The sequence below is a fragment of the Arachis duranensis genome, chromosome 5, assembly GCF_000817695.3.
Source record: "Arachis duranensis cultivar V14167 chromosome 5, aradu.V14167.gnm2.J7QH, whole genome shotgun sequence".
In the NCBI taxonomy this organism is placed as follows: domain Eukaryota; kingdom Viridiplantae; phylum Streptophyta; class Magnoliopsida; order Fabales; family Fabaceae; genus Arachis; species Arachis duranensis.
This window is the reverse complement of record NC_029776.3, coordinates 57,711,195-57,724,587: the sequence shown is the minus strand read 5'-3', so window position 1 is coordinate 57,724,587 and position 13,393 is coordinate 57,711,195.

The following is a 13,393-nucleotide window of genomic DNA, read 5'->3' as shown; positions in this document are numbered from 1 at the left end:
GAGGTAGAGTGTTGGTCCATGTGGGATATAAGATTTTGGAGTTCAGAGGTGAGACCAATGAGAGTGGTAAGTGTGTTCTCCATGGAGGTTTGAGGTGGATAGGAGGGTTCATTTTTTTGGAAAACAGGTTCATAATACGGAGGTGGTTCTTTTTGATAAGGATATGGAGATAGGGAATATTGAGGTGGTGGTTCTGGGTATGGTCCGTATGGTGGTTGGTGTGGTAGATAAGGATTAGGGTCATATGGAGGTGAGTGGCACGCCAGCCTTCAGGCGTGGCACGCTGGTACAAGTTTCCAGAGAGGATGAAGGAGGCCAATTACATGGGGCGTGCCACTTGGTATCGAAGGCGTGGCACGCCATTCACCATTCTTCACTTAGGCGTGCCACTTGAGCAACCAGGCGTGGCACGCCAGTGTCATTCAGAGGGGAAAGAAGCATTGGGGCGTGCCACTTGAGTCTGTGGTGTGGCACGCCAAACAGAGGAACCACTCACTCACAAAGGGGCGTGGAACGCCAGACCCTGGGCGTGCCACGCTAGTGAAACTTTCCAGAGGAGCTTAGCCAAGCACACAGCAAGGGTGTGGCATGCCAGACCCTGGGCATGCCACACTAGTTCAAGTTTCCAGAGGCAAAGAAAAGTGGAAAAAGGCAAAAGGCGTGCCACTTGAGTTTGAAGGTGTGGCACGCCAACATAAGAAATACACTATGGCATGCCACTTGAGTTCGAAGGTGTGGCACGCCAAGGTTGACAAAGGGACGAGCGTGCCACTTGAAGGATTGGGCGTGGCACGCCAAGCTAGAAATGAAGGGCACGTGACATGCCAGCAGAGAAGTCACGCTTATTGAGTGTTTTCTTTTCCCTCCAAAATGTAATTTTTCCCTTTACACTTTTGTAATTCTTTTATTTTACTAGGAGTGGTATAAATACCCCCAAGGAATACTGAAGATGGGTTAAGCAGTTAGTTTTAGATCCACTTTTACACTTCACTTTTGTGTACTTTTCGAGCTATGAGTAGCTAACTTCCCTCTCAATGAGAGAGGGAGCTCTGTTGTACTTGATGGATTGATAATAGTGAAATTCTTCTTCTCTTCATCTTCTCTTTGATTTGCTAGAAGGAATTTCGTTCTTAATATTTAGTGTTCAATTATCTTGGGAAAGAGATTGAATGCAATTGGGTTTCATGGGAACCTTGGAAAAGGAAACACGAAACCATGCTTGAAATCCCTTCTCACACTTGAGTAGAATCTGGGTTTTGGTATTTGGATATGTAACATATAATCCTCCCTCTACCTGGACCTATAACGGTGTGTGGTATAATCAGGGACCAAGCATATCTCTCTTCATGAGCAATTAGACCAAGGATTGGCTATTGATCAAGATTTGAGAGATTAAGGCACCAAGGGGTTGGAGCTCAATCAATTATGATTGCCAAGAGGTCAATGAGTTGTATGATTGAAGATGATTTAAGCTAGATTTGACCCAAAGAGACAACATCTCCCAATCTCAATGAATTTCCCCATTCTTATATATCTATTTTTTTACAGCTTAATTTTTACATTCAGCAATTCCCCACTCCCATTTATATTCAAGTCATTTATGATTCAGCACTTTACATTCTGTAATTTCCGTTTCTGCACTTTATTGCTTTTCTTTATATTTTAGTCATTTACATTTATATCATTTACAATTCTGCACTTCACAATCTTATTGATCCGCTTGACTAATTCATCAACCAATTAAAACTGCTTGAATTTGCCAATCTCTGTGGATACGATCCCACTCCACTGTGGGTTATTACTTGGCAATAATTTTGGTGCGCTTGTCAAAAGAACTAATTCACTAATTTTTGAATGGGGGTGTGAATTAGAACTCATCAAGTTTTATGGCGCCATTGCCGAAGATTGGCTTAAATTTGACAGTGATTAAATTGATTGGAGAGCTAGATTAAGCAATTTAAATTCCTTGTTATTTTAATTTCTTTTATTTGGAACTTTTTTTATTATTTTATTTTGAGCTCTATTTCCTTCTTCCTTTATTATTTTATTCAGTATCTGTTCTGAGTGTTACCTGAAACTATAGGTCGATCTTGGACGAGATCTTCGGTACTTGGTCGGAGCTATTGTATCTGACCTGTTGACGGTGGCTGGAGCTGCTGTGTCCAACTTATTGGACACGGTGGTGGTGCTGATCCTTCATTCCCAAAGGGTAGGGAGTACCTGCAAGGGACTCCAATGCTTAAGTTAGCAAGGGTATTAAGCAGGTATTGAGTAGAATCAGAGTATGAGTTATACTTGGGTGCTCCAATGTATTTATAATGGCATAGAGTGACCTTCTTAGATAAGATAAGTTAGTTATGTTATCTTATCTTTATCTTATCTTTAATTGAGGTCATCTTATCTTCAAGGGAACCGCCCTTCTCTCTGTAGGCTTGGGCTGCCTTAGGATTTGGGGCGTGTTCCTCCATTTGGGCCCTCTATTGAGCCTTCCTGTGATTTGGCCGACCTCTTTGAGAAGAGGTTGGGTCCTCCTGACCTTAAAGAGGTCGGTCGCTTTGTCTGTAGAACATCCCGGGTCAGAGAGCTCGACCCAGGGTATGAACAGTATCCATATTTCCACTCTTCTAACTGTTCGATCAATTGCACCATTCACACTAACAATTACTTTAACAAAAGTAATTTCTTCATCCATTTTCTTTCTTGTTTTTTTTTTGCCTTGATTGGTTGTATGACAGGTAGGAGAAGCGGGGCTTCAACTTCCTTTGATTCTGAACCTGAGAGGACCTTCCTTAGATTAAGAAGGGAAACAAGAGGGAAGAGAGTCGTTGGTGTTGAGGAAGAGTAAGAGTATTTTGAAACAAACATGGAGGAGAATATGGAGAATCACCATGAGGAAGAAGTTCATAACCATGCCAGAGAAGGCCCAGTCAATCATGATGGGCAAGAAAGGAGAGTCTTAGGCTCCTACATCAACACAAACCTATGAAATTGTGGTAGCAGCACCATAAAGCCAACAATTCATGCCAATAATTTTGAGCTGAAGCCTCAACTCATCACACTTGTTCAGAATAATTGCTCATATGGAGGAAGTGCCCAAGAAGACCCTAATCAACATCTCAGCACATTCTTGACGATATGTGATACTGTAAAGTCCAACAGGGTACACCCTGACATCTACAAACTACTCTTGTTCCTTTTCTCGCTCAGAGATAAGGCAGCAAAGTGGTTGGAATCATTCCCCAATGATAGCCTAACTACATGGGAGGAGGTCATGAACATAATCCTTGCAAGATTTTACCCTCCACAAAGAATCAACAGGCTGAGAGCTGAGGTGCAAACTTTCAGACAACAAGATGGAGAAACACTCTATGAGGCTTGGGAGAAATTCAAAGATCTGACAAGAAGATGCCCACCGGAAATGTTCAATGAGTGAGTACAACTACATATCTTTTATGAGGGACTATCCTATGAAGCAAAGAAGGCAGTAGATCATTCTTCAGGAGGCTCACTTAACAAAAAGAAAACCATTGAAGAGGCCATAGATGTCATTGAGACTGTAGCAGAAAATGAGTATTTCTATGCTTCAGAAAGGAATCAGAAGAATGGAGTGCTAGAACTCAACTCTGCAGATGCTTTGTTAGCTTAGAACAAGGCAATTACAACACAAATAGCAGCCTTAACCAAGAGGATGGAGGCCAACCAAGCCTCAGTCATTCAAGACCAAACTCCTCAACAAGAAGGGAATACACCAGAATCTGAAGGTGACTGGGAACAAGCTAATTATGTGAACAATTCATCTAGAACACCATATGACCCACACTCTAAGACATACAACACAGGTTGGAATAACCACCCAAACTTTGGGTGGAAAAATCAACAAAACCACAACCAGGACCACTACAAGACTTATTCATCAAATCAGCATCCCAACCACAACCCCAACCATCAAACAGGGAACCATAGATCCTACCATAACTCATAAAACACATCATACCATAACAACCAACCTATACACAACAACCTCTCAAGATGCACCATCCTCAACTATGCAACCATACAAAATTAAGAGCAACTTTGAGAGGATGGAGGCTACAATAGCACAACTGTCATCCCAGATTACAGGGGCAGTCTCCACTCTCATGGACAGACAAGCACAAACTGACAGAAGGATAGATGCTAATCAAGAGGAATACAGGTCAAATCTGAAAAATCAAGGCACGTCAATCTCAAAGTTGGAAGCATAAGTGGGGATTTTGTCCAAGCAAATACCACTTCCCACACACACATTTCCCAGCGATACCATGGCTAACCCAAGAGGGGAATGCAAAGCCATAACTCTAAAAAGTGGAAAGGTTGTAGAGGAAGGAACCCCAAGCAAAGACAATCATGAAGAGATTGTATCAAAACATGGAAACGAGGATGAAGGGGAGATCCCAGCTTCACCTCCACCAAAACCAGTCTTGAAGCCCTATGTGCCAAAGGCACCATACCCACAAAGACTGAAAAAAGATGGGAAGGATGGCCAGTTCTCTAAGTTCCTAGAGATCTTCAAGAGGCTCCAAATCAACATACCATTTGTTGAGGTATTAGAATAAATGTCACTCTATGCCAAGTTCTTAAAGGAGATTATAACCAAAAAGAGGAACTAGGAGGCAAAAGAAACCATAGTAATGACTGAGGAATGCAGCGCCATCATACAGAAGAAACTGCCTCAAAAGCTGAAAGACCCAGGGAGTTTTCAAATCCCCTGCATCATAGGGGACATCACTATTGAGAAAGCTTTGTGTGATTTGGGAGCTAGCATAAATTGTATGTCCCTAACCATGATGAGAAGGATGAAGATTGAGGAAGCCAAGCCAACAAAAATGGCACTCCAATTGGCTGACAGAACACTTAAGTTTTCACATGGGGTGGTGGAAGGCTTGCTAGTGAAAGTAGGAGAATTCATTTTCCCTACTGATTTCGTTGTGCTGGACATGGAAAAAGAGGCCAACACGTCAATTATCCTAGGAAGACCATTTCTAGCTATTGCTGGAGCCATCATTGATGTGCAGAAAGGGGAACTAGTCTTGAGATTGCATGAAGAGAAAATGGTCTTCAACGTCTTTAAAGCAATGAGTTACCCCAAAGAATCCATAGGAGAATGCATGCTGGTAGACACCATGGAACAAATAGTTCAAGAAGTCATGGAAGAAGAACAATATGGAGAAAGCATTGAGCTAGAACAAGCACCAGATGGAGAACTACCACAAGCAACCATGAGGAACTCAATCATGCCAACTACCACAGACAACAATGATGCAGAGTCACCAACACTAGAGCTGAAAGCCTTACCACCCAGCTTGAAATATGCATATCTGGGTGCTAACAACACTCACCCAGTAATAATAAATTCAAGTCTGAATAAGGAACAAGAAGAGGAACTTATCCAAGTGCTGAGACAACACAAGGATGCCATAGGCTGGACACTTACAGATTTAAAGGGGATCAGTCCTTCAATGTGCATGCATAAAATTTTACTTGAAGAGGATGCCAAACCCTCAAGACAGCAACAAAGGAGGCTGAACCCAACTATGAATGAAGTGGTTCAGAAAGAAGTGTTGAAATTATGGCAGGCAGGGGTGATCCACCCCATCTCAGACAGCCCTTGGGTAAGCCCGGTGCAAGTAGTCCCTAAGAAGGGAGGGATCACTGTTGTGGCAAATGAGAAGAATGAATTGATACCCACAAGGACAGTGACCGGATGGCGTATGTGCATTGACTACCGGAAACTTAATGAAGCCACCCGGAAGGATCACTTTCCCCTACCCTTCATGGACCAGATGCTTGAAAGATTGGCAGGACATGAGTATTATTGCTTCCTGGATGGATACTTGGGCTACAATCAAATTGTTGTAGACCCCAAGGATCAGGAAAAAACTTCATTTACTTGTCCATATAGTGTCTTTGCATATAGGGGAATGCCCTTTGGATTGTGCAATGCACCTGCAATATTCCAAAGGTGCATGCTCTCCATTTTTTCAGATATGATTGAGAAGTTCATAGAAGTATTTATGGACGACTTCTCTGTGTTCGAGAACTCATATTCTGATTGCCTATACCATCTTGCTCTTGTGCTAAAAAGGTGTCAAGAAACCAACCTGGTTTTAAACTGGGAGAAGTGCCATTTTATGGTGACTGAAGAGGTGGTTCTTGGTCACAAGATTTCAAAAGATGGCACAGAAGTAGACAGGGTAAAAGTGGAAGTAATTGAAAAATTACCTCCACCTTGCAATGTCAACGCAATCAGAAGCTTTTTGGGACACGCTGGGTTCTATAGAAGGTTTATCAAAGATTTTTCAAAGATTGCAAAATCCCTTAGCAACCTACTTGTCTCAAATACTCCTTTTGCTTTTGATAGAGAGTTCATGGTAGCCTTTGATGAACTCAAAAAGAAACTCTCCTCTGCACCTATTATAGCACCACCAAGCTGGGACCTTCCCTTTGAACTAATGTGTGATGCATCTGATTTTGCTGTTAGTGCTGTTCTAGGACAGAGGAAAGACAAGATAGTACATGTTATTTACTATGTTAGCAAGGTCCTTAATGAGAATCAAAGGAACTATACCACCACGGAAAAAGAACTTTTAGCCATAGTTTTTACTTTTGAGAAGTTTAGATCATATCTAATCGGCTCAAAAGTAATTGTGTTCACTGATCATGCAGCACTCAAATACTTGCTTACCAAACAAGAATCTAAGCCCAGACTAATAAGGTGGATCCTGCTGCTCCAAGAATTTGATATTGAGATTAAAGATAGGAGCGGAGCAGAGAACAAGGTAGCTGACCACCTCTCAAGGATCCCACAAGAAGAAGAAATGCAGCAAGTAGCAGTAAATGAAAACTTTCCTGATGAACAATTGATGATGATTCGAGTAGCCCCTTAGTTTGCAGACATAGCTACCTTCAAGGCTATTGGAGAGCTACCAACTAACATCAATAAGCACATGAGAAGGAAGCTAATCAAGGATGCCAAACACTACATATGGAATGACCCCTATTTGTTCAAAAAGTGTGCTGATGGAGTCCTAAGAAGGTGTATATCCCATGAAGAAGGGCAGGAAGTGTTATGGCAGTGCCATGGGTCAGCATATGGAGGTCACTTCAGTGGAGAAAGGACAGCAGCAAAAGTGCTTCAATCCGGATTTTACTGGCCAACAATGTTTAAGGATGCCAAGGAAATGGTGTCAAGGTGTGATGAATGTCAAAGAGCTGGTAATCTAACCAAGAGGAATGAGATGCCACAGCAATACATACTAGAGTTGGAGCTATTTGATGTATGGGGGATTGATTTTATGGGACCCCTCCCAACCTCCTACTCAAATAGCTACATATTGGTGGCTGTTGATTATGTCTCAAGGTGGGTAGAAGCCATAGCCACTGTAACGAATGACAACAAAGTTGTGATAAGCTTCTTGAGAAGGAATATCTTCAGCAAATTTGGAGTTTCCAAAGCTCTCATTACTGATGGAGGGACACACTTCTGCAACAAACAACTTGAGACACTCCTTCTCAAATATGGAGTAAAGCACAAAGTGGCCACTCCATACCACCCACAGACCAACGGGAAAGCCGAAATCTCCAACAGAGAGTTAAAATGAATCCTTGAAAAAACTGTTGGAAGCTCAATAAAGGACTAGTCTAAAAAACTGGACGATACACTGTGAGCCTACAGAACAGCCTATAAAACTCCCATTGGGATGTCTCCATACCAATTGGTATATGGAAAGGCCTGTCACTTACCAGTTGAACTTGAGCATAGAGCATTTTGGGCTCTAAAAATGTTAAACTATGATGAGCAAACTGCTGGAGAAAAGAGATTAATGCAACTCAATGAGCTGGAGGAGTTTAGAAATCAAGCATATGAGAATGCAAAAATCTACAAAGAAAACACAAAAAGGTGGCATGACCAAAAGATAGCAAGAAGGGAGTTCACTGAAGGACAGAAGGTGTTACTCTCCAACTCAAGACTCAAGTTCTTCCCTGGAAAACTTAAGTCTCGATGGTCAGGACCTTTCACCGTACTCAAAGTGTTTCCCTATGGTCATGTGGAGCTCATGGAGGACAAGACTCTGAGAACTTTTTCTGTCAATGGCCATAGACTCAAACACTACTTGGGAGGCTCCTTGGAGGAGCAGAGAGTGAGCTACAAGCTCAGCTAAAGATGAAGGAATTCCAAGCTAATGACAATAAAGAAGCGGTAGTTGGGAGGCACCCCAACACTTTATCCTTTTTTATTTAATTGCTTTTCTTAGAAGTAGTTTAAATTCTGTTGCTTTAGATAATTTAACTTTCAGTAATTAGGATTAGTTTACAATTGTAGATTAGAAAGTTTGATATTAGATTTGGTAGCTAGATTTTCTTTACGCTCTCTTATTTCTTTCTATTTGGGAATTACAACTTGATGAATGCATAACTAATGATGAGTGAATGGGCTGAGAACTAGCTAAATTGCTAAGTTTGGTGTGGCCTCTCACCCACTTAATCTAGGCTTACAAACAATTAACAGTTTGATTTTGAAGAGTAAGCCCAGAGATTACGTTTGGTGTGGCGACCACCAAGGATCACATAGCAGCCCAAGTCACCCAATTTGAAAATACTTAATGCTTTAGATAAGAACATGAACGTGGTTTAATGAGTTTAGAGGAATTGGAATCAAAAGAAAATGAAAAGATTGATGTTATTCCGCTCTTATGAACACATTAAATACACAATGATGAAACCAATTTATTAAGATGCCAAAGAATTAAGTTTGGTGTCCCAAGGGACACCCATCAGTTTCAATCCAATTCATTCTTGATAAGAAGGAATGCGAAGGGGTTCTTTTGTCATTACTAATGGGTTCAGTTTCAATTTCAGGAGAGAAGATGGGGCCCACATGGTAAACAACTCACAAAGCAAGGAAGTCAAAGTGTACTTGCACTTTGGAACTCAACACACGCAGAAGACACTGTGAGAAAAGAGTTGGCGCCTCTTCCCACGCTAGGCGCTACTCCCCAAAGTGGAAAAACATTTAACCCTTTTTATTTCCCACCCTTCGAACCACACCATTCACCTATTATAAAAGCTTCACCCCCCATCTCCTCTCCCACTTTAACAATACCCACACCCCTCACCTTCGCTTCTCTTTTCATCTTCTACTATTTTTCATCCCCTACTTTCTTCTTCTTTTCTTTTTTTTCTTGATTGGGACAATCAAGTCTTAAGTTTGGTGTTGGAGCAAAACCTTGTTTTGCCTTTTCTTTCCTTCAACCCTCATTTTTTAACAATCTCAAGCACACTCTCTCAACCTAATGGCACCACCAAAAAGCTCATCCTCAAAGAAAAGAAAAACCAAGGAACCAACCTCTGGATCCTCAAGCTCTTTTAATGACTACAAGTTCCTCTCCGCATTCAACCAAAATCAATTTTATGGTTGGGTGAGTGAGAGGGTAATCATTCCAGAAGTTGGGTTTCAACTAGGGAGGAATGAGCATATTGAAATCAACATTGAGATCAACAATAGGGGTTGGTCACTTCTATGCAATCCACCAAGGAAAGTGGTAGAGAGCTTGGTGAGGGAATTCTATGCCAACGCAGTGCCTCAACCAGGACAACACTATGGCTACATTAGCTATGTAAGGGGAAAGTCCATTGACTACAGCCCATCTAGCATAGAAAGAATGCTAATGGTGAAGAGGACAAGCTTCACTCGGAGCTATGAAGAGAGAATGAAGTAGCAAGACCCTGGGTTTGAGGAGATCCTGAATAAAATTTGTGTAATGAATGTGTGTTGGATAAATGACAAGGATGGGATACCTAACTAATTGAGGAAAAGAGATTTGAGCCTCCAAGCTAGAGGGTGGCTAGAATTTGTGAGGAGGTCCCTGATCCCCACATCCAACACTTCAGAGGTGACCAAGGAGAGAGCGGTGCTCATCTATAGCATCATGAGAGGAGAAAACATCAACATGGGGGAGATGATCGCCAACAACATCAACAAAGTGCTGAAAAGTACCAGTGATAACACAAGGTTGGCATTCCCCAGCATTGTACAGAGGCTATGTGATGAGGCTGGAGTTGAAAAGATCATTGATGAAGTGCTTGTGAAGCAAGACAAGTTCATAACTGCCAAAAAGATGGTCAAAGTGGTGGCTGTCCACCCACTCAACAGGGCTAGAGAACGAAGAGCTCATGCTCATGAACCACAACAACAACAATAAGAGGAAGAGGCAGAAGAGCAACCTCACTTCCTGGCACTTCAACCACCACCACACTACCAATATCAATAATTTCCAGAGGGATTCAACTAGGAGCAATTGCAAGGAGATGTACACCAAATGAAGGGAGACCTATACCACTTGAGGGAAAATGTCAATCAACTCAAGGAGACTCAGCAACAACAATGGAGCCAAGTCAACCAGAACATTAACAACTCCAAGGGGGCTTTGAGGACCTCAAAGAGCAGCAAGATCAGATTAACTGGGGAGAGATGCAAGGCAGCCTAGGAATGATTCTGGAACGACAATTACAACAGATGGAGAGTCTTGCTGAATTCAGACACCTTTATGAAGTAAGGACTGTAGTCAGAGGGGAATATGATTGCTATGCACAAATAAAGTTGAGCTATCTGTGCAATGCAGTAGCTAACATGAACCCCAGTTACCCCACCTATATGCAAAAATTGGAAGAACTCAGCTCAAGGCAAGAAGAAATAGCATACCAACACAAGGAGAATGTGAAATCCTACATGAGGAGGCTAGGATTTTAGAAGCTTAAGCCCAAGGACACCAAAGCTCAAGAATGTTCCTCCAAGCCAGGTGAAGGTGGCTCATCCACTTCCAAGAAGAAGGACAAAGGGAAGGGGCCAATGAACTAAAGATGAAGCTACTCAAGGTTGTTGAGTCCCATGGTTGACACTTTCCAATTTCTGAATTCTGTTTAAGCCTTTGCTTTATTTACTTCTTAAATAATCATGCTAGGATAGTTTATATTTTATGCTTAGTTTTAAATTTCTGTTTGAAGTGTTTATGAGTTTTTTTACAAGAAAAAAATATCATGTATTTCAAGTCTTCATTTCAACTTAAATAAAAGTAGAGCTTGTCTCCATAAGAGTTACTGTGAGTTGTGCAAAAATAATAAGAGAGACCAAGGCCAAGAGAGATTATCAAACAAACTAAGAAACAAGAAACTAGGTGTAGGACCTTGGATAAACTAAAAAGAAAATGAGTCATGGAGAGCAACTAGTCCTAGAAGGTATAACAACGGAAGACTAAGGGGTGTTCCTTGAATATCCATAGAACCAAGAGGTAGTAAGTAATAAAGGCCCAAGGCTCTGAGCATCAACTATTGGGATAGAAAAAGAAACATTAAAAAGCTCAAAAAGAATTAAAGATCTTAGTAGATGCTTGTGGCGAAGATGTGTCAAGAAGAGACCTAGGCAAGTAAATTCTTAGGGGTATCTCAACACCCAGTACCTTAAAACCAACTGGTTTGGGAGTGCTAATTGAAAATCTAATTAAAGGGTTATCTTGAGACAAAACACTTAGAGTCGTGGTCAAGAAAGCAAAACAACCCTTACTACTTCAAGGTGACAATCAATAGAAAGGACCCCTGAAGCCTATACCTGAAGGAACCCTCAAGGATATAAGAGCTTTCCATGACAATTAAAACATTCATACATGAGTTAGACACTTAGTTTTACTCTTAGTTGTATTGCAATCATTCGAAGCAAAGGCCTCAAGATATAAAGGTTTACTCATATTAATTTGCTTAGGACAAGCAAAGCTTAAGTTTGGTGTTGTGATGACTTGCATCATCTACCTTCTTTCTTGCATAAAGAAGACCATAAAAGAGCATAAATCTCATTTGATCAGTACAATTTATGCATTATATGATGAATATTATGGTACACTACTTTGAGATGAGTTGTGTTGAATTTCAGGTGAAAAAGGCATCAAAAATGGGTAGAAGACAAACAAGAAGCTGGGCGTGTGAAACTAGCGTGCCACTTGGAGCAATTGCCACAAAAATACACTGGCGTGGCATGCCAGTACTAAAGTCCAGAGAAGAAGCCAAGCATGCATATGGGCATGGTACGTCAGGGACTGGGCGTGGCACACTAGTACAAAATTTCAGAAAGCAAAATGGAGGACACAAAAGGGGTGTGGCATGCCAGGTTGGGCGTGGCACGCCTGACCCATTAACTACTGTGGGCATGCCACTTGAGCAAAGGGGCGTGGCATGCCAACTCACCATCTCAAGAAGAATCTCCACTATGGCGTGCCACTTGGTGTTGAAGGCGTGGCACGCCAGCTCCAAGAAGTCACTTGGGCATGCCACTTGAGAACCCAGGCGTGGCACGCTAAGCTAGAAGAGTGCACAAATGCATGGGTGTGCCACTTGAGCAGCATGGCATGGCACGCTGGTAAAATAATCCAGAGAAGGAGTTGAAGGCAACTAAAGACTAGGCGTGCTACTTGAAGCTGAGGCGTGGCACGCCAACCATTGGAATCAAGGCAAGATTATGGGTGTGGCATGCCAGCCTTCAGCGTGGCACGCTGGTACAAGTTTCCAGAGAGGATGAAGAAGGCCAATTACATGGGGCGTGCCACTTGGTATCGAAGGCGTGGCACGCCATTCACCATTCTTCACTTAGGCGTGCCACTTGAGCAACCAGGTGTGGCACCCCAGTGTTATTCAGAGGGCAAAGAAGCATTGGGGTGTTCCACTTAAGTCCGTGGCATGGCACGCCAAACAGAAGAACCACTCCCTCACAAAGGGGCGTGGCACGCTAGACATTGGGCGTGCCACGCTAGTGCAACTTTCCAGAGGAGCTTAGCCAAGCACACAACAAGGGCGTGGCACGCTAGACCCTGGGCGTGCCACGCTAGTTCAAGTTTTCAGAGGCAAAGAAAAGTGAAAAAAGGCAAAGGGCGTGCCACTTGAGTTTGAAGGCGTGGCACGCCAACACAAGAATTCCACTATGGCGTGCCTAGTGGCACGCCAAGGTTGACAAAGGGACGAGCGTGCCACTTGAAATATTGGACGTGGCACGCCAAGCTAGAAATGAAGGGCACATGACACGCCAGCTGAGAAGTCACGCTTATTGAGTGTTTTCTTTTCCTTCCAAAATGTACCTTTCCCTTTTCACTTTTGTAATTCTTTTATTTTACTAGGAGTAGTATAAATACCCCCAAGGAGTACTGAAGATGGGTTAAGCAGTTAGTTTTAGATCCACTTTTACACTTCACTTTTGAGTACTTTTCAAGCTATGAGTAGCTAACTTCCCTCTCATTGAGAGAGGGAGCTCTGTTGTACTTGATGGATTGATAATAGTAAAATTCTTCTTCTCTTCATCTTCTCTTTGATTTGC